The sequence below is a fragment of the Cinclus cinclus genome, chromosome 7 (assembly GCF_963662255.1).
Source record: "Cinclus cinclus chromosome 7, bCinCin1.1, whole genome shotgun sequence".
In the NCBI taxonomy this organism is placed as follows: Eukaryota; Metazoa; Chordata; class Aves; order Passeriformes; family Cinclidae; genus Cinclus; species Cinclus cinclus.
The window spans coordinates 29772929-29795808 of NC_085052.1; the positions used below are offsets into that span (position 1 = coordinate 29772929).

At 41.1% G+C, this 22880-nt stretch overlaps 1 protein-coding gene across 2 annotated transcripts in view; it reads left to right on the plus strand.

Moving 5' to 3' along the window:
• Window positions 1–6296: 6296 nt before the first annotated feature.
• The window catches only part of RHOBTB1 (Rho related BTB domain containing 1), a 53072-nt gene continuing 36488 nt past the window's right edge, over window positions 6297–22880 (plus strand). The window contains exons 1-2 of one of the 2 annotated variants that reach the window (XM_062496058.1): window positions 6297–6311; window positions 10393–10488. The gene's annotated coding sequence lies outside the window, so the exon portion shown is untranslated. Of the gene's footprint in view, window positions 6312–10392; window positions 10489–22880 lie in introns of those variants that run through there. The other variant, XM_062496060.1, reaches the window with a different exon arrangement.

Here is a 22880-nt window from a genome sequence, read left to right on the forward strand (position 1 = left end):
GAGGTTTGAGTTTGGGCCTTTTTTGTAGTAAAAACTTTAGTTGAAAAGTTTTCTATAAGCACCTGCATTTTGTTTTAGCTGATAAAGGGAAAACAAAACAGAAAGTAGATTAAACAGCATGAAAAAAATACTGCTTACAGTTAAATATCATTTTATGGATGGCAGCCTATTACCAGTTCTAGAAAAAGATGTTCACATGAGATTCAAACACTCAACAACTAAGCATACTTACAATAACATTAGACCAGCTTGAGAACTATCAAAATTGCCAGTGTTGCCATTTCAGATATATACATGCATCCATTTTTGCAGGTATATCATAATGTGAGTTAACAGAAGGCACTGTTTGTCCTGTAGTTATATAGACTGGCTAGTTTTGGCCAAAGTCCCTTTGTACTGCAAGTGGTATTTGTGAGGATAGAAACAAAGAATTATTTTACAGCAACCTGTGTTTGACCTGAGGTATAAATCACCACAAAAAGATATGCTTTTTGAGTGTGATGGCTGTGAGAGACTCCCACACACACTGCACAAGAGGAGTTTGGGCCTAGATGATAAGGATTTGGAGGTGGTGTGCTCTGCTCCAGACTTCAAGATCAGGAGTGGAAACACACAAAACAATTTGACATTTGAATAGTGCTAAATCTAGGAAGGGAGATTAAATTGTATCTTTTTCTTGGAAACTCATGGTCACCAGAAGAATTTGTGCCAGCAAACAAATAATTAGTTTAAATCCAATGCACATGTTCAGCTAAATAGAGTTTAATTCACAATGGGCTTGCTCTCCTTGAGCTACAGCTGATCACAAATGCTTTCCAAGCAGGGTAAAACTGATGTTCTAGTTTGGTAACATTTCACATTTATTGCATGGTGAAAGGTTATTGTGAAAGGGTGTTGAGAACTAAGCCTATACCACAGTATCACAGGTCTTGGCTTGCTGTACAGAGGATTTGTTAGGAAAGCAGCTACATTGGTGCAAATCCTCTGTATTGGCAGAGCAAACAACCACACACACTACCCAGTGTTGCAATCCATCTGGGTTTCAAGTGGGGATTAAATTCTGCAACTCAGGCTAGACAGAGGAACTATATAGCTACAAACCCTTATGTTGCAGGAGCACACACAAATTGAGGGACTTAACTACTTCCCCACAGCAAATTCATCCATGAGCTCTATAGTCACAAGCATAGAAATAGATGGGAGAGGAGAGGAGAGGAGAGGAGAGGAGAGGAGAGGAGAGGAGAGGAGAGGAGAGGAGAGGAGAGGAGAGGAGAGGAGAGGAGAGGAGAGGAGAGGAGAGGAGAGGAGAGGAGAGGAGAGGAGAGGAGAGGAGAGGAGAGGAGAGGAGAGGAGAGGTCTGTTCTTGTTCTGCCTCAGTTTTACATCTGAACATAAGGATGGATAAGCCTCAAACAGTTTAACACTTTACATTAGTTCATTATCTCTTTTTCTGGACAAATATTGTGTAATTATGAAATCACACAAGCTTTCCTTGATCAATTTTGTTCTTTACAAAAGACTAGTTTGGTGTGGCTAAAGATATTCACAACATTTAATAAAACTGTGAAAATAAATTAGTGGAAAGGCTTGTCTTTATTCTCCTGCCATGGCATTGTTGTTCTTTCCAGTGTTCTTTGGAGTGTATTCTTCAAAGGCTTGTCCAAGCTGGCTATAAGCCTTTTTATTTAAAAAGAAGAACTGTATTAAGACATGATTTTGAGCCATGCTGGATAAACAGGAACTGTCCATCAAACCAGAGTTAACAAATATTTATTTGTTAGAACCACTAGAACTCAGGAACTCTGCTGTCACTTCACTTCTGGTATTTATAAGTCCAAAGCAATGGGAGATTCAGGCAAGTTTTCCAAAATCAGGACTGGATTCCCTCTGCATTACTTCTGTATAATAAAGATTCGACATTTCCACAACCTATTTCTTCTCAGGAAAAAAATATTTCACTGTTACAACAATCTGCCAGTGAAGTCATTCCTCTCACAGTTTCCAAGTCAGCATATTTTACCCAGACAAACCTTTGCCAGTCTTATGTAGGTTTGTCTAGTATGAATACAATGTGATTCACGGTGGTGATTGTTTCAGTGTTTATAAAATAATTTTTATAACACTGTATAAGGATGAGGTAAAGCTTCACCAGAAGGTTATAGCATACCTCCTGACGTTTTGACTCTTGTTCTACTCACAACTCTCACTGAACCATGTATAATGTTTTAGGTTTGGATTTGCCAAATCCTCATGGGGAAGAGCTAAATCCTCTCACTACTCAGATTTGTTGTATTAAAACTGTAATAAGGCCTTTTAAGAAAGGCTCTGAAAGCCCTCAGAAAGGCTCCTAACAGTGATTCTGATGTCTCTTAGATGACAGACTTCAAAGCCAGTACAATCTTTGCCACACATGGATGTGGAGAACAGGAGCTCCACCTGCCCTAACACCAAATGACAGGGAATAGGAATGGAAGCCAGAGCTGGCCACAGCCTGCTGGAGGAGGCAGAGCAGGAGAATATTCAGCAAGAGAATGCCACTGTGTGAAGCCTGTTCCAGGCCAATGTGGCAGTAAAGGGCTACAGTAATCACAGTCACAACCCCAAGACAATAGAGGATAAAACATTAAAAACATCTCAATAAATTGTAGCATAATGAATCATTGGCTTCCAAGCCTGTCTGGAAAGCCTGGGATTTGCTCATCCCCATGTCCCATATGACCTCCTGTGTCACCACAGTTCACTAACAGAACTGAGCACACAAATGCTCCCTGCTCCACCATAGCACAAAGGTCTATGCTTGCTTCATTGTCAGTCACTCCTCTTGCTTCAAGGCACTGGTTGATAACAGCTGAGAGCATTTACAGGAAGGTCACAGTCTACCTCCATCCTATAACATGTAGTGAGCACTGAAGAGTACAAATGCAAATATCAAATATCACAAAACAGATTTTGTTTCATTTTTCTGCAGAAAAAAAAAATACCTCTCCCAAATCATTTATCCTTTAAGAACTCAGACATTTAATGAAAGCCATGAGTCACCTGGAGCTCCTGTAGTCAGACTAATGTAACTGCAGCTTGATAATGGTGTAGCAATGAAAAGACTCACAATCATAAACATTTTTGTCACCTTAGTATCTTCCATGAAAGAGGAAAAATCCAAGTCTTGATGTGACTGTTATCAGTCTGTCTTGTGTCTGGGTTCAAAAGATATTGTCATAAAAGTTACACAACCGTCAGCCAACAATTATTCTTAACAGCAAATTCAATAAATTATTTTGTCATCCATTCCTGGAAGCCTAGAACTTACATAGCTTCTTCTCATCTATTCCATGTGCACTTTGAAGGATAACGACACTCCATCTCTGCTTATAGATTCGACACCTGTAATTTTGCACAAAAATAAGCACAATATTAAAAGCATAAAATAATTTTTCAAAAATCAGTAAGGACTATAAATGAAAGTTGGTGGAAAGAGAGCAAGTGTTCTGTGAAGATCATTAGCTTTCCATTCTACTGTCTAATTAATTTAAGGCTGAAATGGAATTATCATACTTTAAAGGTCAGATGATTTACTAAATACTTGCACTTTTTTCCCCTGAATTAAACATACAGTCTTAGTATGCAAGGCATAATTTTAATGCAAGGAAAATATCCTACACCCAGCAACTATAGATCAGTGAAAAATCAGGAAATCCTGCCTTCGCTGGCGTGAGAAAGTAAGTAAATAAAACTATCCTCAGACTAGCAAAGTTCCTTCTCTGATACAGCTGAGAAGCTTTTTGGTGTTGGACTCAGTCTGGGATTAAACACGGGAGTGCAATTTCTAAAATTGTCAGGCAAGAACTTTTCAAACAAATTCATTTTCAAGTCCTGAAGGAAATATATGAAATAGAATCAAGCCATCCAGTACTCATAAAACACAGCTAATTTAAAGCAAACTATATAACCTGTTGCGTGGGTGGACTTTTATCTCATGTGGGTTTAGTTAGCAGAGCTAAAAATATTAGCCAATACAAGATTGGAGGCCGTCCTCTGAACAGATGCAGATGATAACCCTTGTGAGCTCAGCTGTATGCTCCAATTGCCTTGCAAATGATAGTGTGTTTCCAGCACAAATTACAGGAATTCAGACTGTTTGTTTGTACAGAGTGAAATTGCACAACTATACAATTCTGCACGCAAAATACTGCGGAAGCACAGTGGAGGCTTCCTCGTTGGGGCTCTGAGTTACCAGGACTCTGCATAAATTCTTCCCAAATAAAATAATCCATCCAGTTCTGGGGAGTAACTACGGTCTAGCAATCTTTCTTTGTCCTTGGTAACACATATATGCAACAAAGGTCATTATCTTTCAGTCATTTATTCTAAACTTTATGTTTAGCCAAGTTGTTAACAGTTTCTGTCCACTCGATGAGGGGTTCACAATATCAGTGTCATTTATTTTAAAGGGTTAGGTCCTGGAATCCTGTGATCATTCTCCCACATTTCTTTTACAAATGTAAAGCACAGGGTATGCTAGTGTTTGGCATAGTAGTGTAAAGCTCATTTATGTGCTGATGGCAGTCTGTCCATGGCATCACAGAGCTCCACACAGATTAATTCCCCCTGCTGCACAGTTCAGCATCCTGATACAGCTTGCGAGTACATTGCACTATTGATACAGTATACAGCAGGAACATTTCAAGCCTTCATGATTCCATAGGGAAGCACACGAAATACAAATCATCATAAGAAGAAAGAAGATTCAACAAACCCTGCTTGTCTTACGGCTTTCGTGATATGGGGGCTAGGTTCATTAGTTCTGCACAGAATGCCTGATCTCTGCCATTCAGATAGGAGAGCAGTTTGGCTGCAAGCCCAGCCTGCTTCTCTAGCTGCAATACTGCCAGCTCCTGCTGTCCTTAGGCCCTGCATCTCAGCCCTTCACCTTTCAGAATGGCTGCGTTGTCAGAAACTCCCTGTGACCGTCACTAAACATCACTGACCTGAAGCACCGCCACATGAGCTGGGCACCTGGCCCCCACAGTCCTCCCAAATCCTCCTCAACAGCACAGGATCACCCAAGGTGGAAAATGGAATCCAAGACACTGAGTAAGCAGAAAATTCCTTTAAGACCAGGCTACTGGGCCGTTCCTCAAATTTACCTAAGCATTTCAGCAATACGTTCTACAATCATTTGAAATGCCTTATGGAGCTGGATTACTTAGTACATCCCACTGTTGTTCTCTTTAAACTTCTGTTAAGAGTATTATTGATAGAGAGGTCAGACCCCCTGAGGACAGTGTAAATGGAAAGCATCCTGGGCAGAAAACAGTCTGAACGTTGTCTTTAAGCTATGATTTAGCATGAAAGTTCTGTGTGGGGAAACTGAGGCGAGCAGTGCGGTGGGATTTACTCGTCAGACTAGTCAGCAACGTTAAACACGGGAGTATTCACAGTTCGGGGAGGCACACACACCCTGATCCCACAGTCAGGTTCCACATTTCATCGTGCGGATGTTCACAGGGAGCAGGGAGGAGGCGGCTGGGGACCCCACCCTCCCGCGCGCGGAGTTGATGCCATTACGGCCTCTCCCCGCACGGGGCCCCGCAGGATTTCCTGCCTCCGCAGCCCCTCAATTCCTGGAAACGGTGTCTCCCGAGGGCAGGAAGGGCGAGCGCGCCGCCCCAGAGCCCCGTGAAGGGCGCGGCGACCCCCGGCCCTCAGAGCGGAGCAGCGCGCGCAGCCCCACGGGCCCTTCCCGCGCGCGCGCGCGCGCTGCCGTAACGGCCGCGGCAGCAGCTCCGCGTGCCGGGGCGCGCTCACGTGACGGCGCTGGTTGGCCGGGGCGCGCGCGCCCGCTCCGCTCCGGGCACGGCACAGAACAGAACGGCACAGAACAGAACGGCACAGCACGGCACAGCAGGGCGGGACAGCACCGCGCCCCAGACACCGCCCCGCACCCGAGACACCGTACCGCCCTCCGCACCCCGCCGAGCGTCACTTCTGTCCTGCCGCCAGCCGGCCCCGTTCCGCGCTCAGGTGAGACGCTGCGGCCCCGCTGCCGGGACGGGACGGGACGGGACGGGACGGGACGGACGGGCGGGCGGGCGCGCGCCACCGTCGGTCGCTGTGGGTGACCCAGCGGGGCCGCACGCCGTGGGAAGCTGCGGCGGAGGAAGGAGCGGCGGGCGGCCGGGGCGCTGCGGGGCCGGGACCGGCGGGCCGGGGGCGCTCCCCGTTCCCGGGCGGCTCCTGACAGCTCCTGGCTCCTGCCCCAGGAAGGTCTCCGCACCTGCTCTGCTCGCCCTGATGTCCCGTTCCCTCCCGCGGTAAGGTCAGAAATGCTGACGGCTCGCTTGGGTGTCAGGCGGTCCTGCTGCATCGCTCCCGAGCCATTCCGTACCGTTAGAAGTGTTCATTGTTTCTCATGGTGCAGGCAGGGCGCTGGTGTATCTATCTCTACACCTGGCATGACTTTTACTCGCTCTTGCTGAGGGCTTCTTTACAAAATTCATCCTGGCTGATCCCTGTTTTGTGAAAACTAAACGGACAAAATTAAAATCTGTTCATATTTCAGTTTCTAGGTATTGGTTTGGCACATTTGCCGTAGAAATTAAACTTTCTTCTTGCGTAGAATCTTCCAGGTGCTTTCTGCGTGCACTTTGTTTGAAAAGCAATTTGCTGAATTAACATGCACAAAGATAACTTGAGTTGACATACTAGCAGCGTGCTATCTATCTCGTGAGCAAAAATGGAATATTCCTGCCCTTAGGTTCCTTTTTAATCTTAAATTATTAATGGTTCTCTGCATTACAAGAATGAAATTTGTAGTTGGCACAGAGTGCAAATGCATGTACAGAACTGGATACAAGAGGAGCTGGCTATAGAGAAGGACGTGCCTCCTCAAAAGACCTAGCAGGAGAATGATGTTAAAAAAGCTCTTTCTCTCCTTTTGCAATTGCTGAGAAACTATGGGGAGAAGCAGTAGACCTGACCTAGCCCAACTCTTTTGCAGGTCTTGGAAAAAAGGAATGAGAAAAGGGAAAAAACTTTTACCTACTGGGGGAGCATAGGAAAATAGAGCTTTAGAGTTACTTGCTTTTTTGTTTAGTAGCAGTTTAACTGAGTGGTTGGGGGTGCTCCTAAATTAGGGTTAGTGGCAATCATAATATCTCATCTTCTTTTAGAACCTGATTGTCAACTTTGCACCAAAGGTTGTCATTTGTACTTGGTTAAATGAAAATATTTATATCACATGTCATCATGCTATTATCTATGCAACCAATACAGGAAAAAGTTCCTTTTTCTTTGAGAGACCTTGGAAAAAAGCATACTTGCTGAAACTGAGATAGAAAGGGCAAAACACTTGCATTTGGTATGGATCCAGTAACATTAAAGGTTTTAAAATATGTTGAGAGGAAATGTTGGTTTAGGTATCAATGGGAAGTAACATTTCTACTGTCTGTTCAACCATGTAATGTAGAGGAAGTGAGATGTGTCATAGTAAAGATTACAAGAGTGAACTAAGGTTCTGCTCTTTCTTTTACTTAAACTTCTCCCAGTATTTGAACTTTTAAAGGCAAAAGTTTGAAGTGACACCATATTAAGCAAGTCAGAAACATAAGGCTTAAAAGCAGATTTCTTCCATGTAATCCCCCAAAGATTTGTTGAAGAGATTTGGGGCAGATGTACTGTGAATATGTGATGTTACAGAAACTGAAACCAATGCACAGAGATGATGGGTTAGTCAAAGGAAACTCATAAAAAAACTTGAGAGGATAAATTTCTACAATAGTGTTAGTTTGTTAATAAAGTAATAATAATAATAATAATACCCCCCAACAAACCAAACAAAACAGGAGTGGGGCAAAGACTGGATCAATCCAGCTAAGGCTTCTGAAGCTTTTTCACAGAGGTGAAGCTAAGGTGGATTTGAGGGAAAAACTGGGCTGAGTTTTCTTGAGTTTTCTGTAGTGTCAGTGTGTAAGAGGAGTGTCTTGTCCACCACAGAAGAGGCTTCTAGACCAGATTAGACATGACTGTTGGCCACAAGGAGTCATCCTAGGAGCCTAGTGTTCCACCTGGCATCTTCTGTGTTCCTTCTATACTTGTTTTGCACTGCAAATGTTTCACTTACTGACCTGCAGCAGGTGTTTCTGTTCCTTACCTTCCTGCCTATTTAGAAGAAATTCTCCCCTTTGCAGAATTACACCATGCAAGTACAACCCTCACTGAATTACCCTGTGTTCCAAAAGGTTTTAGTTTCTCTTAGCACACGGTGACCTTGCTGCATGTCCTGCACACAATATCTCAGTGTGCTTGTTTTTGTGGGTGAGCATTAGCTCAGATAATGCCTGCCTGGGCGAAGAGCAGATGGGCGAGAGAAGGAAGTGCACTGCCACGACCAGAACTAATACTTTCTCTGTAGGCACACAGGGTGAGAGTCACAGCAAGCCAGATCTCTTCTCAGCTGTGAGCTTCTTGAGACTCTGGTGCATATAAAGTTTAGCTGCTCTGTTCTTCTGAGTGCAGATCATCATGACAGAGAGATCTGCTTCCACTACCATGGTATGAAAGATGTTTGTATTTTGGAATTGTAATAGGGTAGAACAATGCTAATTAAGAACTCAACTATCTTCAAAACTGGAGAGTGGAAGACTGAGACCAGGGGGATGAAGGCCATAAACTTTCATCTGCAAAGTGAAACTTTTAGGCTTATGCTTTGGTAATGATGAAAATCAAGTTAACTACATATCTATCTGCTTACATTCTTCAAACAACTGGTCTGACTTTACAGCATAACAACAAAAAAAAAAAATCTCAGCAAGCAGGACAGTTTTAATGTGGCCTTTAATAGGACAATAATATAAAGGATTAATGATTGATGAAAAAGAATTGTGAATGAGCTTATGGAAGGGCTTTACATGTCTGTCTGAAAGTAAGAAGTGTCTTGATATATCCTTGGAGGTCACATCTGTAGATTTTAATGAGGGTGAAGCAGAGAAAGGCTGTTAAAAGAGAATGAGATCTCAGTGAAGTAAAAGCATAGAAAGCTCTGGGTTTATGATCAGATAAACCAGACACCCTTTTAGTGATGTAGTTTGTTCTTTTTGAAAAGGGATGTTCTGAAAGAAGCTGCAAGTAACTTCTAATCTGCCATCAATACTCAGGAAACAAGTAAACAGTAATGAATGGTGCAGTATCACATAAATGATCTATTTAAACAGTTTTAGAGCCCTGAGTATACTAATGTCACTAATTAATAACCTGGGGGCTTGTTTAATTGTGGGTTAAGGCTGTTATTTGTAGGGCTTATGAAGGGAGCTGTATGGGCTTGCCTTGGAGGAAGGAAGGGTGAACACAGTAGAAAAGATGGTGAGAAGATTCTCCACAGCTGTAGCTGCATGAAACATTGCAGTGCAGGAAAACTTATATGTTTTTGCCCCTAAAATGCTTATTCATAAGTAGCAAAGGGAAGGGCAGGACCCTTAGAGGACATAAACATCAAGCCTCTAGCTCTAGTGTCAATCCTTGTGGCTTGTCTATGCCACAAAGGTGGAATGAAGTGTTGCTTCATTTCTGTTTGTTCTCTCTGTTGTGTTGTGCTGGGTATCTACAGAGGGTTGTAATTTCTGTTAGAAATTAACTTCAGTCCCAAATTCAGTGATCCTGATAAGAAGGGAAAAATGCCCAGTGGGCCACTACTCTGTTCATTTGAAGACTCTGCATTTCACTGCTGCTATTTAAGCTAGCATGAACCTCTGAAACCTACTTGTGCCACTGAACATTGCTTTTAGGTCAGCATCTGAGGTGAAATCAATGTTGTTCCCACCTTTGGTTCTTGGAAAACCTCCACCTTGCTCCTGGATGGGAACCAAGCCACAATAAAGTAGGCATTTACCAAACCCAAGGAAGGACATTTATAATTAATTTCATTTGTTACCAAAGGGGGAAGCAACACAAAATTCCCAGTTCATGTGCCATCAGGCTGTCAGCTCGTATTTTAGAGTCTGTCACCTTCTTGAAGGTAGCCACAAAAACCTTCCTCAGAGTCTGTTCCCTAAGAGAGAGGAGCTGGTTAACTGGGACGCAGCCGTGTTAGGTTCTGACACATGAGGTGGTTTGGTTTTTTAAAATCTAAATCCATAGAGAAATTATTCACAAACAAGCTCAATCTCCAGTTATGCTCAAAAGCTCATCAAACTACCCATGATTTCTTCAGTGTATTGGAGCAAAGTGTGTTTTAGTAAAGATTTCCGTTTACCTGTTTGAAACTTTAAAAGACTGTTTTGTTGACCAATCAGAATATAAAATGGATCATAAAAGATGTTGCTGTTGCATGTGTTGTAATTTTAGGTTGAAAATAGTAAGGTTCTCTTCTTTCCCCCCCCCCCCTTCTTTCCTCCTTAGGAGTGCCACAGGAAGAGAAAGACATGAAGTATTTTTAATGAAATTCTGCTTTTGATCAAGCTGCTAAAAATGGATGTGAACATTTTCTCCTGTGAGGTAAGTATCAACAGGGAGAAATAAAAGAAAACCTGACATGTTTCACTTAGTGTTGCCTGTCACCACTTCTGACCAGCAGCTTTTGGTGAAGTATTTTAGAGTTATAACATCTGTGTCTTGGCAAACTTTGTAGCAAAAGTCTTAACTGAAAAGTCCTACAAATAATCGTTTCATGTACAGGATTAGTTAGCTTTGTTCTGATATTCCAGCAGATAAAAACAAATGTATAAAGGCTTGGTGTTGCAGGGTTGGTAATGAGCAGCTTCTGCACAGAGTAGCTTTTGACCCAATGTCAAGCTTTTTTCCAAGCATCAAAGAAATGGAAGCTGCTAAGTCTGATTTTCAGACTAACTTCAGGCGCAGGAAATGAGTGAGATCCTGGAATGAAGAAAGAGTTTGTAGGTACTTTTCCATGCATCCAGGCAGCTTTCTGAGTTCCTGCTCTGTGCAGCCTAGGGAAAAGTGGGGCTTTTCCCAGCCTGAGTTACAGGTGTATATTTATATTGCTTCGGTCAAGTATCACAGTCAGATCTTACAGTTCCTGCAGTAAGTATGTAAGTTAGTAAAACCAAATACATGTCCTTAATTTAGGCTCGTTGGAAAATTCAGGTTGTAAGGAACCTCGGGAAGTTATCAGAGAGTCAAACCCTCTGCCCACAATTTGGAGTAGTCAATAAAATTAGGTCATTTTCACCCATTTGCCTTCCTCAGTCTATGTTCAGAAGCATTAACAAAAGATGGATTTATAGCTTGCCATATGTATTAAATGTACCTTATAATAATGCAGATAGGAATATAAGATGCTACTAAAATTTGTCAGAGGAGAGAATGTTTAATTAAGACAGTATTGCACAGGAATGGTCTGTTTTTCTGAACAAAGGAAACAGTAAATCTCTGATGTGTTCATTCCTTGCATTTGCAAATGAGACCTCCACAGGTCAGCTAACACTGATCTATTGTCATGCTGCCAGTATTTTCAAGATGGGTTCCCTGCAAGAAATAGCCCTTCCCAAGCATATCTGGGGAATCTATTTATTTACTCCCTCCTGTATAGCAAAATTGCTTTCTCATAATAAAAGGATGGGAAGTGAACACGTTGCTTATCCTGTCTGAAACGTGTTACTGAAACATTTCCTCTGAAGTATAAATATTTGTTCATGGGAAATCATAGTGACAATGGGAATAAAAATAAGCATCTTGTCAGGAAGCTTGGGGAGCCATCTGCACCCTGGACTCTAAAAGTAAATATAAACCATGCATCCGTCCTCCTCCCATCATTATGTACTACCAAACAGAACATTTTGTGAGCCCTAGGAGTAACTACTTCCACTGTTTTGGCCAGGGAGGATTATACAGTGAAGGGGTTAATCTTGTCAGGAGAAAAACATTTTAGCATTCAAAGCCTCATGGGAGGGTCAGTGAAGTGAAGAGACACTTGGTTTACTTTGGATTTATGCTTATCTCAATGTGCTTGAATTGATCTCTCAAAATTGGTAATTTAATAGCTTTAATAGTTACATTAGTAATTTAATGTGCCCCTTTCAGGACATCATCAAAGACAAACATATACTTTGTGAATAAAAATAGAAGTAATTTTATAGGTAATGCAGTTCCTGAAGGCCACTGTACAGTATTACACATATGCAAGTTGTGATTATCATAGTTTAACCCCAGCCAGAAGCTAAGTACCATGTAGTTGCTCGCTTATGTACACCCAGTACATAAGAGGGGAAGAGAATCAGAAAAAAAGGGCAAAATCCATGAGCTAAGGACTGTTCAATAATTGAAATAAAATAAAATAATCATTGCAATTAAAAGAGAGACATCTTGGGAGAGAAATAAAACCCCAGAAAAACAAGTGATGCAAAATACAGTGGCTCACCATGTGCTGGCTGAGCCTAGCACAGCCCTGAGCAGCAATGGGCATCTCCCAGTCTACTCCCCCAGTTTATTATTACTGGGCATGACCTTTTAGGGTATGGAATACCCCTTTGGCCAATTTGGGTCACCTGTCCTAGCCCTGCTCTCCCTCAGTTTCTGATGTACCTGCTCACTGGCAGAGCATGAGGCACTGAAATGTCCTCAGTTTGGAGTGAGCAGCAAGCAACACCGACAACATCAGTGTGTCATCAGCATTCTCAGAGTGAGTCCAAAACACAGCACTGTACCAGCAACTAGGAAGAAAATTAACTCTTCCAGCTGAAACCAGGACAGTGATGCTATGAATGATTTAATATGCATTGACTGGTCTCACCATCAAAAAGTACCTATTGAGGGAAATGTCACAACCAAGAATCCAAATACCTCTTTTCACCTCTCCTCTCAGGGTCAAGTCTCGCTTCCCAGACTGTTTTTATAATGAATTTCTGAGTAACGTGTATAGCTCATGTAGCTAAATTGCAGAACAATATTCTCAGAAGCTTTCTGTTTCCTGTTGTTTCTCTGATTTGGTCTCACTCCTTAAAGCGAATGTATCTGCAGATCTGAAAAAAGCTAACTTGTGGATGGGTGTGTGCTTGAGTCAGAAAATGCTACGTCTCTGGAAGGTGTATCTATACAGAGGTGTTATTTACTCCTTAATATCCCAGTCATAGCTTATTTACTTCTGGCTTCTGTGTCACTTGAGGCATTATGAGACAAGTAGTAGTAAATTTAGCTGTCTGGATAAAGAAGCTACTGCTCTCTCAGAGATTACTGTCTTCACAGTCAGTGGAATAGAATAACTATATGTGTGATTGCCTCTACAGTGCAATCTGGCACTTGAATGTAGCTGGCAATTCAGAATGGTAAATACAAGGTTCTGGACTGTGCAACAGTTCTCTTCAGCAGAATAAAATTTATCTGAGGAAATTTTAAGTTTTAAAACTGCTTGAACTAGTTCTTCTCAGACTTGTGACTGCTTTTGACTAGAGATTAGAAATGTGGGGGACTGCCTTGTGTGGGTGGTTCAGGTGTGAGAGGAAGGGCAGTGTTGCTGTTTGTTGCTTTTGGTCTTTGTAATTAAATGTATGTTCTCTAGCACTGTTTATCATACTGTTGAAATCCATATTTCTGACTTTATCATGGGATTTCCTATGCTTTACATAAAAGAGAATGTCTGTCTTTCACAACACCTGTGCAGAATCAGAAACAATTTGTTACAGTTAGGTGGAAAAGAAATAATGTAGTTTTGAAATGTCCATTAATTTGGGGAGCTTAAGCATCAAGGTACCCAACATAAGAAATCAAAGCTGGGATATAAAATCAGTACTGTTACATCAGAACATTCTCCTGCCAGCTGGAATTACCTGTCTCTCACACTTCTGGAAGCAAGGGCTTAGCATCCTCAAAATGAGGATTTGCAGTAATAAAAATATATTATGGTAACAGTACTTTAGCTTTAGCTGCTTTTTGTTTTCAGCTGCTTTGTCAGTGGTGAAATTTGCTTTGGCATGGGCTTCTAGATGTGCTCAGCATGGGCAGGTATTCCAGTAATTGTCCTGAGCAACAGATACAGTTTACACTTCAGATGGATGTACATGTTGTGGGGCCTTATGGCTGTCCATGTTTCAGTTCTTGATTTGTGGCTATTCCGTAACACGAACTTCCCGGATTTACCACTTCTATTTCAGAGATATCTTTTTGACTGTCATGTGAGCTTATGACAATAATGTAGATTATTGGTCACTAAATGCAGAAGGATGTTTCATAAAATACTTTCCAGTCTTCTAAGGAAAATACCTGTGGGTCAGGCTTTCCATGAGCTAATCCAACTGTCTCCATTGAATTTCTCCAGGGGTGAATTTTGTTCTTTTACTTTTTAGGTGTTTGCAACAGTGCAAACTGGCAACACTATAATTAAGGAACCTTTAATGTTTCTCTTACATAAAGGTACAATAGTCTTTCAGCTGTAGATCTGAATTTCAGCTAGAAGCCTAATGTAGAAAATCTGAATGGTGGAGAAATGTTTATCATGTCAGAGATGCATTTTATTGGCAGTTTCTTCTGTAAATAGTTCATACCTTTTCCTGCAAAAATGTTTTGGGGACAAGGCATGGGAGGAATTTAGTTCTCTTGAGGATTTTATAATGCTGTAAAATGCACCCTGCTCTAGCAATTTTGTCAATATATATGGGAGTAGATAAGATTAATACCTTTGTAGTTCTTCTGCCTTTACCCAGGGAAAGAACCCATGCCTAACCTGGTAAAGACTGTAAAAAAGTTTAAAAATAGAACACTACATGTCTTGCTACTTTGTTGAAAGAGAAAAAAAACCCCTGCTAGTAGAATTCATGATGCTTTGGCATCATATTGCTTTGGCAATATGACTTTCAAGAAGTAAGTGGATGAGAAATTTCAAGGCACTGGGATATTTTTGATTTTGTTAAAGCTCCCTGAATGCCTGATTAGCTTCCAAACCACTGCTGCTGCTGGTTTTAGTTTGTTTTTAATTACAAAGGTATATTCTGCTCCTGACATATCTAAATGCTGCACTTATAAGTGTAATTGGAAAGTGATGTCTTTTACTCATTACTTTCCAAATTACAGAGTATACACACACTCCTTTAGGCCCTTTGATCTGTGCTTAATCTGTAGTTCAAACCTGTAGCAGTGATACTTTGGCAGGTCTTGGAAGCAGTGTCCTACACCCTCTGTGAAAACTGCAAATATACTCAAGAAGTATGTGATTTCATGGTTGATAGGTTTTGAATGGTAGCATTTAAAAGAACAGAATCCTTCTTGGTAACTATTCCTAATAAACCTAATTAGGGAAGTTTCATCAAGCAGCCTCTGGTGAAACATGCAAACTGTTTCTTAGACTTTTTTTATTTATTGCCTGCTTCTTAGACTTGGAATCACTCATATGTGTTTTCTTGTATGGATCACTTGTGTACGTTCTTCAGCAATTTCTGCAATTACTGTTATCCTTCGCCATTTTGTTAAAATTTATAGGAAGTGTTTCAGGGAGTAAAATGTATCCATCCGAACCAACCCTGGTAATATTCTTTCTGCATATGGTTTATGACCTTAATTGGGGAAACAAAAAAAAGGTAACTAGATTTGTTTTGACATATTGAATTAAACCACTAAAATACATGAGTGATGTTTGAACAATAGAAACCTTGTGTTGATATAATCCAGTCTAACCCACTGAATTTATTGTGTTGCAAAAATGCAGGCTTTGCAAGGCAGTCTTTGCTAGTGTGACCATATCACATCAGTAAACTGGTGTAAGGTGGTGGTAAGGGGCACAAGGTCTTATCTTTCTGGAAAAGCTTTCTCTTTCAAAAAATGAGTGGTTCCAAGGTATAAAATACAGAGAATGTAACAAATTTTGAGTTTTGGTCTTGAATTCATAAAATCCCACAATGTTGCTACTGTGCAGAATCACACTGTTCAAAATAAATCAAGAATTTTACTGTAATTGTACTGGGGGGTATTGTAACCCAAAGAAATAGAGTCTTTGAACAACCTGTTGGAAAAATAGCAAAGTTACAGGTGCTTCATTAATTTCTGCTTTGTTTCAGCTACTTTAAGTTACCATCTTTCTAAGACAGGCATGTAGCAACTAATTCAGTGGACTTTTTCTTCTTGAATTCCTCCCTGAATTGAAGTCCAGAGGGGTCACTGGAAGCTTTTCCTCAGCAGTTTCAGAAGGATTTATATCAGGCTCTTAAAACCATAACTGGGTCTTATTTTTGTGTCTAGCTTGCTACGGGACAGAGGTGCAGAAAAGTAAATTGTAGTTAATAAGGCTGTTTCTCTGAGATCAGTGATGACGAGATTAAGCTGCCTTTGATTTTTCTGCTTAGTCCTGCTCTGTTGGTTTGACAGTCTATAAAGATCAGAGTATGGCTGGTGGCTGCTGTTCTTGTATATAAGCAGTGATTCAGAGACCAGTAACACTAGGCTGTGGCAACTGTGAAGAAGGTGACAAAATCCACTTTGTTTCTCTTCCCCTCATCACTCTGACCCGACGTTTTCCAGTTCTTGTAGCCAGAGATCTGCATACAAGACTAGTTTTCAAGATCTCTTTACACCATCAATATAAGCAACTCCAAGCACGAATGGCACATTGTTGCAGAGATCTCCATTTGTTGAATTTCTGAAATCTTTGACCAATATGTTAGCTTCTAAAATTTGTTGTGCATTTTGTATCCTCCTGCGTATAAATCGACTAGGCTTTTAATAGGTGATTTATGAAATCCTCAAAAGGCAGAGAGGATTTTACGATGCTTGGAAGAAAAAAGGCTGATCCATTTATGTATGGCTTTTAAAGCTCAGTAGCTTAGATCAAGACTGAGAAGCAAAGACTGTGTATGTCATTGAAAATCTCCTGTAGTTGTAGTATAAAGACATTTCAAGTCTCTTGGAAACTCAGTAGTCAGAGACAAGTGAATTGTGACTGATCTACATAGAGGAGAGATGGAGACTGACAGCTAGCCACAAGGTCAGACATACAGAAAATGTTCCTGAGCTGGCTGTTTGCTATGAGTCTTATTTCATTCCACAGAGGAGTTCTTTCCATTCCATTAACATCTGATTAGATGGCAGAAACGTTTTAAGAAACTCTGAACAGTTATGCAGATGCCAGCACTACTACTTCCAGATTCATTCCCTTGCCAAACAGTAAAATGACAGTCAAGAAGAACTCCTCCCACTAGTCAGTTTTTTCTATTTAGTTTTTGTTTGGAACTGTTTTTATAAATTGATTAAATCTTTTGTATGCATGTTGTAGTTCTGAGGAGCTAGAAGTGTGGATTACAGCAAATACAAGCTATTGTGAAATTGCTCCCATTAGAGAAGATTACACATGTGATACAAAACTCTGCCATAGAAGCAATTCTTGAAACAGCCTTGTCCTCTTTGGGTTGGTGTCCTGATTTAGGGCAAATTTGGGAGGAAACATCTGAATGGGGTCCCTGTAGGAAACAGATTCAAGCAGTCCCTCCCCCCCAGCTGGTTCAGGGAAAATATTTCCTCAGAGAGAAGTGGCAAAAAAAGCCTGTTTATTTAACAGGCAAAGCCCTTCCCAGCAAAAAAAAAAAAAATGAACAATACTAAACAGCAAAAACTCTCACCCCTCTGAAGAGATGACAAATTCAGCAGAGTCCCTTCCGTGGGTTACAGCCCAGCTCACTCAGGCTGTTCCCAATCCCTCCAGCACTGGGGACTGTCACAGCCCAGGCCAGGCCTGGTGGGACTCAGCTGTGAGCTCCCGGTGCTCCTCTGGGTTCTCAGTCCAGAGCAGGTTTGAACAATTCCAGGAAAAAGGAGAAAAAAACCCAAAACCAAACAGCCACAGTCCAGGGAACTTCTCTGCCTCAGCTAGCCAGAAAAAAAACCAAGAGCAAAGGAGAGTTCTCTCCCACTGTCCACTGCAGACAGCCCAGTCTGTGTGAACGATGTGGGGGAGCAGTGGAGTTTCTGATAACAAACTCTGCACCTCTTCTCTCCCTCTTCACTCCTGGAACCAGTCTTAAAGCTGCAGAACTCAGTATTCAACACCAACAGAACAGATGATTTGGGGATACAAGCAGCATAAAGTCACCCCAAGACAGTTGGGAATGCAGTGAGCCATAACTCTGCCACTTCTTCCCTTGGGAGACTCTTATATAACTGCTCAGCTGTTTCTCTTGCTGTTCTTCTTATTAAGCCAAAATTTTGTTTTGCTTAATTGTATTGTGGTACACATAACTTTGCAAACTGGGCTGTTCAAGTAATCCACTGCCTTTTAAGACCAGACCCTGCAGTCTGTGGAAAGAAAAGGCGTGCAGCAAAGGCAGGTTATTAGAGATTAAGGGGCCATCAGAGAGACTGTGACAGTGCAAGTGAATAGGCTGGGCCATACCTGGCTCAGCTGAGCACCCTTCCAGCAGCAGGGGACAGCCACATCCAGGGCTGCCTGAGGCTGAGTGCAGTGTGGAAGAGTTAGGGCAGGGGTTATTCCCCTCTGCTCAGCACTTGTGAGGCAGCTTCTGGGAAACTGTGCTCAGGTTCAGGTTCCACAGTTCCAAAGAGAGATTGACCAACTGAAGATAGTGCAACCCAGGGCCACTAATACCGTGGGGAAACTGAAACAGGAGATATAACAGAGACACTAAGGGAGCTGCTTATCTGGCCTGGAGAAGAGAACATTAAGAGGGCATCTAATTACTACCTCAGGTACTCAGAAGGGGTTATGGGGAAACCAGATCTTCTCACAGTTGTGCGACAAAAGGATTAAAAGAAGCAGTCACAAGTAGCAGCGAGGCGGGTGTAAAGAAAAATTTTCTCACTGTTGTAAAAAAGAGCCATTTTCACAGTGAGAGGCTAAGCAATGGAACACGTGGATTGGAGATTGTGGACTGACTGTCCTTAACCAGATCACGCTTGGAAGTAAGCTGTGCACTGGGGAGGAGGTTGGATGACCTCTGGAGAAAATCAGAGTCTTGTAATTAACAAGATTAAATGTGGAAGAAGGGAAATGCAAAAGCCAATATCCTACATGTAATTAGACTGAAAACTAAAGCATTGTCAAAATATAACCCTCTGAAAAAAATGTAGATATTTAATTTTTATTCCAGAATATAAGTATTGGCATTTTCCTTCTGTAGATGGTTTCTTTCCTGTTTACTCAGCTGTTCAAAATGTATGCCTATATTAAGTGTTCTATATCCCTTTTCTAGTGAAAAAGAATGGGGAAATATAATTCATAAGGCAAACCACTGGTGCTATATATCATTCACAGAATGCTTTAATAAAATCTGGTGCACTGCGGGCTTCTTAAGCGATGATGGTCTTGCACTATATTTAGATTTCAATGAAGAACTGAAAAAAACCCTAACAAATAAATGAATAGTGGTCTATGTTGGTATTTAATGAGCACAGTGAAGGTATCATTGTGTATGTTACATGTCTCCATCTTTGAGAATTAAGACAAATGTGGGATTGTAGGAAAAGGCATGCAACTGGCCTAATCAATTTGCGTAGCTGGCTGAGAGTAGATGTTGATGTCACTAAATAGAGACATCTTACGTCAAATGCTAATCAAAGAGAAGAATGGACTGGGTACAATGTACAATAGTTTTGAAAAGAAAGCTAATTAGGAATGCATGAGCATTTGGAAAGGGTATATTGCAGCCCTGAAAGCAAACCTTTTAATACAAAAATTGTATTGACAGGAAATGAGTTGAATTTTATTTCACTGTTTATAGAATATAATCTTACATAGTTTTATTCAAGGGATATGTTCTCTTTATGAATTTTGTATGGATAAAATCTAATGAAATATATCCTAAACCATTACAAAAGTAGTTAGAAATTATTTTGATCCACATCATCAAAGTCTCTAAGCCTAACTGTGGGGGGAAAGTAGACTTCAATGACAGGAGCTAGGTAATTCTGATACTTTAATTTACATGCTGCCAGTTAGCTGAGACTACATATACCACATACAGTGCGTGGATGGTGAAGTCCATAACTGAAGTACCAAATTTCCTTATTTTGGTTGTACAACATTCACTCATGCTCTCTTTGTATTGTTGAAAGCAAATTTCATGGACTATAGAGAGCACTTTCTGTCCCTATGAGATTGTCATATGCAATGTGGATCCCATACAATACGATTTAGCTTATTTTGTTTCACTTAATTCCTTGTGCATATAAATTATTTCCACTAACATTTTTTTAACCTAAACATGTTCCTAGAGTCTTCTAATATGAAAGGCCCCAGCATTCAAGGATAAGGGAGAGAGATAAACTCTTGGATGTCCTCTAGTATTTGGTTTTTGGGTTTGGACAGCCCCAGGCAGTCTCTGCAATGTCAGACCTGCCCTCTTTTAGTGAACAAGCTCAGTTTTATAACTGTCCCTGCTGAGTGTTGTTGGTATAGCTTGTCATAGGAAGCTGCATTTGTGCTTGGGTGTTACTACCTAAAGTAGAAGAGAAATAATCTCAGTTGTCCTGAATTAAAAGCTTGACTGGGTCCTCAGAGGGAGTAAAGAGCCATGTCACTATATATTTTAATTTTTTTTTTAAGCAGACCATACCTAGACCTCTAATACAGGGAAGAGCCTCTTGCTTCCACATAGCCCTTGAGTCTGCTGTGTAAACTTTCTCAGAATGCTGATAAACAGAAATGTAAAATCCAAACCCCAGAGTTACCATGCCTAGACTATCAATCCTCTGCAGATGCATCAGACTTAGATTATGATGGATGGTGAGAAGCATGGTCTCCCCTTCCAGAAGAGTTTGTGAAAGAAGCTAATCCAAGTGCTTGTAGTCCCTTCTTCCAGCACTTTCTGTTGTCTTTGGTATTTTTTAAACCTGTTTCCTCCTGAGCTTTTCTCTGGTGTCTCAGAAGTGCAGAGGATGGAAGGGCCTGAGGACACTGAACTTCAGCATCTCTGAGCTGGTAGAAAGTTCCTTAAGAAATTCTGCTAATACTGCATGTTGGAGCAGCCTCTGGAATTAAACTGACTCTGAAGATCCGGGAGTAGAAAGGTTATTTGTAAACTCTGTTACAGTCTATGCACAACAGATGCTCTCTCCTGATATTTTTTTATCATCTGAGAAATAGAGTCTCGAAACCAAAAGGTTAGTTTAGCCCCAGAGTAAAAAGTAATACATTGGAGCATATGAGGATGTGGTTTTACATTTGTGCTTTCACATGCATTTTGTAATTTAGAAAAACTGAGATAATTCTAAGTAGAATTCTCCATGGGAGTGAATGCATTTTTTAAATTATTATTTTAGACTTTTTTTATCCATTTGTTCTCTCAGTTGTGAGATAGTGTTTAAAGCACATAACTGAGCTGCAGTGACAGAGCTCACTTGACAGCCAATAAACATGTTTTGGAAAGCTGTATTGACTTGGCAAAAGCAGACTGTAGTTAAATGCTACCATGGTCCAATGCCATGTCCTTTAGGATTGCTTGCAAAGACAGAGCTTATTCCCTTCTCTCTTTCCCTCTAGCTGTTATTTCTCCCTGAAAGCAAACATGAAAATGAAAAATACAAGCTGTCTACCTGGAATATTTGAACATCCAAATGAGTAAAACTTTACCATTCGTGTATTTTTAATGTTTATGTGAAGTCAGTGGGAATACCTGTGGTTTATTACTGTGCTTTCTTTTACCAAAACCTATGTCCTGGTTTAGGGTGAATTTGGGAGGAAACATCTGAATGGGGGTCCCTGTAGGAAACAGATTCAAGCAGTCCCTCCCCCCCAGCTGGTTCAGGGAAAATATTTCCTCAGAGAGAAGTGGCAAAAAAAGCCTGTTTATTTAACAGGCAAAGCCCTTCCCAGCAAAAAAAAAAAAAATGAACAATACTAAACAGCAAAAACTCTCACCCCTCTGAAGAGATGACAAATTCAGCAGAGTCCCTTCCGTGGGTTACAGCCCAGCTCACTCAGGCTGTTCCCAATCCCTCCAGCACTGGGGACTGTCACAGCCCAGGCCAGGCCTGGTGGGACTCAGCTGTGAGCTCCCGGTGCTCCTCTGGGTTCTCAGTCCAGAGCAGGTTTGAACAATTCCAGGAAAAAGGAGAAAAAAACCCAAAACCAAACAGCCACAGTCCAGGGAACTTCTCTGCCTCAGCTAGCCAGAAAAAAAACCAAGAGCAAAGGAGAGTTCTCTCCCACTGTCCACTGCAGACAGCCCAGTCTGTGTGAACGATGTGGGGGAGCCGTGGAGTTTCTGATAACAAACTCTGCACCTCTTCTCTCCCTCTTCACTCCTGGAACCAGTCTTAAAGCTGCAGAACTCAGTATTCAACACCAACAGAACAGATGATTTGGGGATACAAGCAGCATAAAGTCACCCCAAGACAACCTAGAAACTGTCAGTTGTTCTACATGCTATTGGAGATGCATTCTAACCACTTCTCAATGTGTCGCTTAAGTTCATGGTCAAAACTCAACTGTTTGTTTAAAAAGTTTGGGAAAATGTAAATATGCTTATGTACAGGATTTTGTATCAGAGAACATTGAACTACTGGTTGTCCTAGGGTTTTATTTTCTACTTTGCTGGAAAAGCTGTGATCTGAATTACATAAAATGTTTGACATTTGTGGTGGGAAAGCACTGAATTATAGAAATTGCTGTAGATTATCATTAAAATGGAAATTATATAGTAGCATGTACCTATTTCCACAGCAGCAGAAGCCTTTCTCCACCTTTGATGAAAAAGGAAAAAAGATAGAAACTTGAGACCTTTTCTTTATCCCCATCAAAAGCAATGCCCTCTTTCTCTTTTTCCCCATTTTAACCACCTGACTAATCTTTGTCAATGCTGTATTCTGTTAAATTTACTATTGTGCACTAAAAATAACACTTTCTTCCTGTCCTCTTCCCTTTTTTTTTTTTTTTTTTTTCTGTAGAAAAGCTCTGTAAAGAGGTGGGAATCAGATCTAAAGGTTTGTGGTATTTT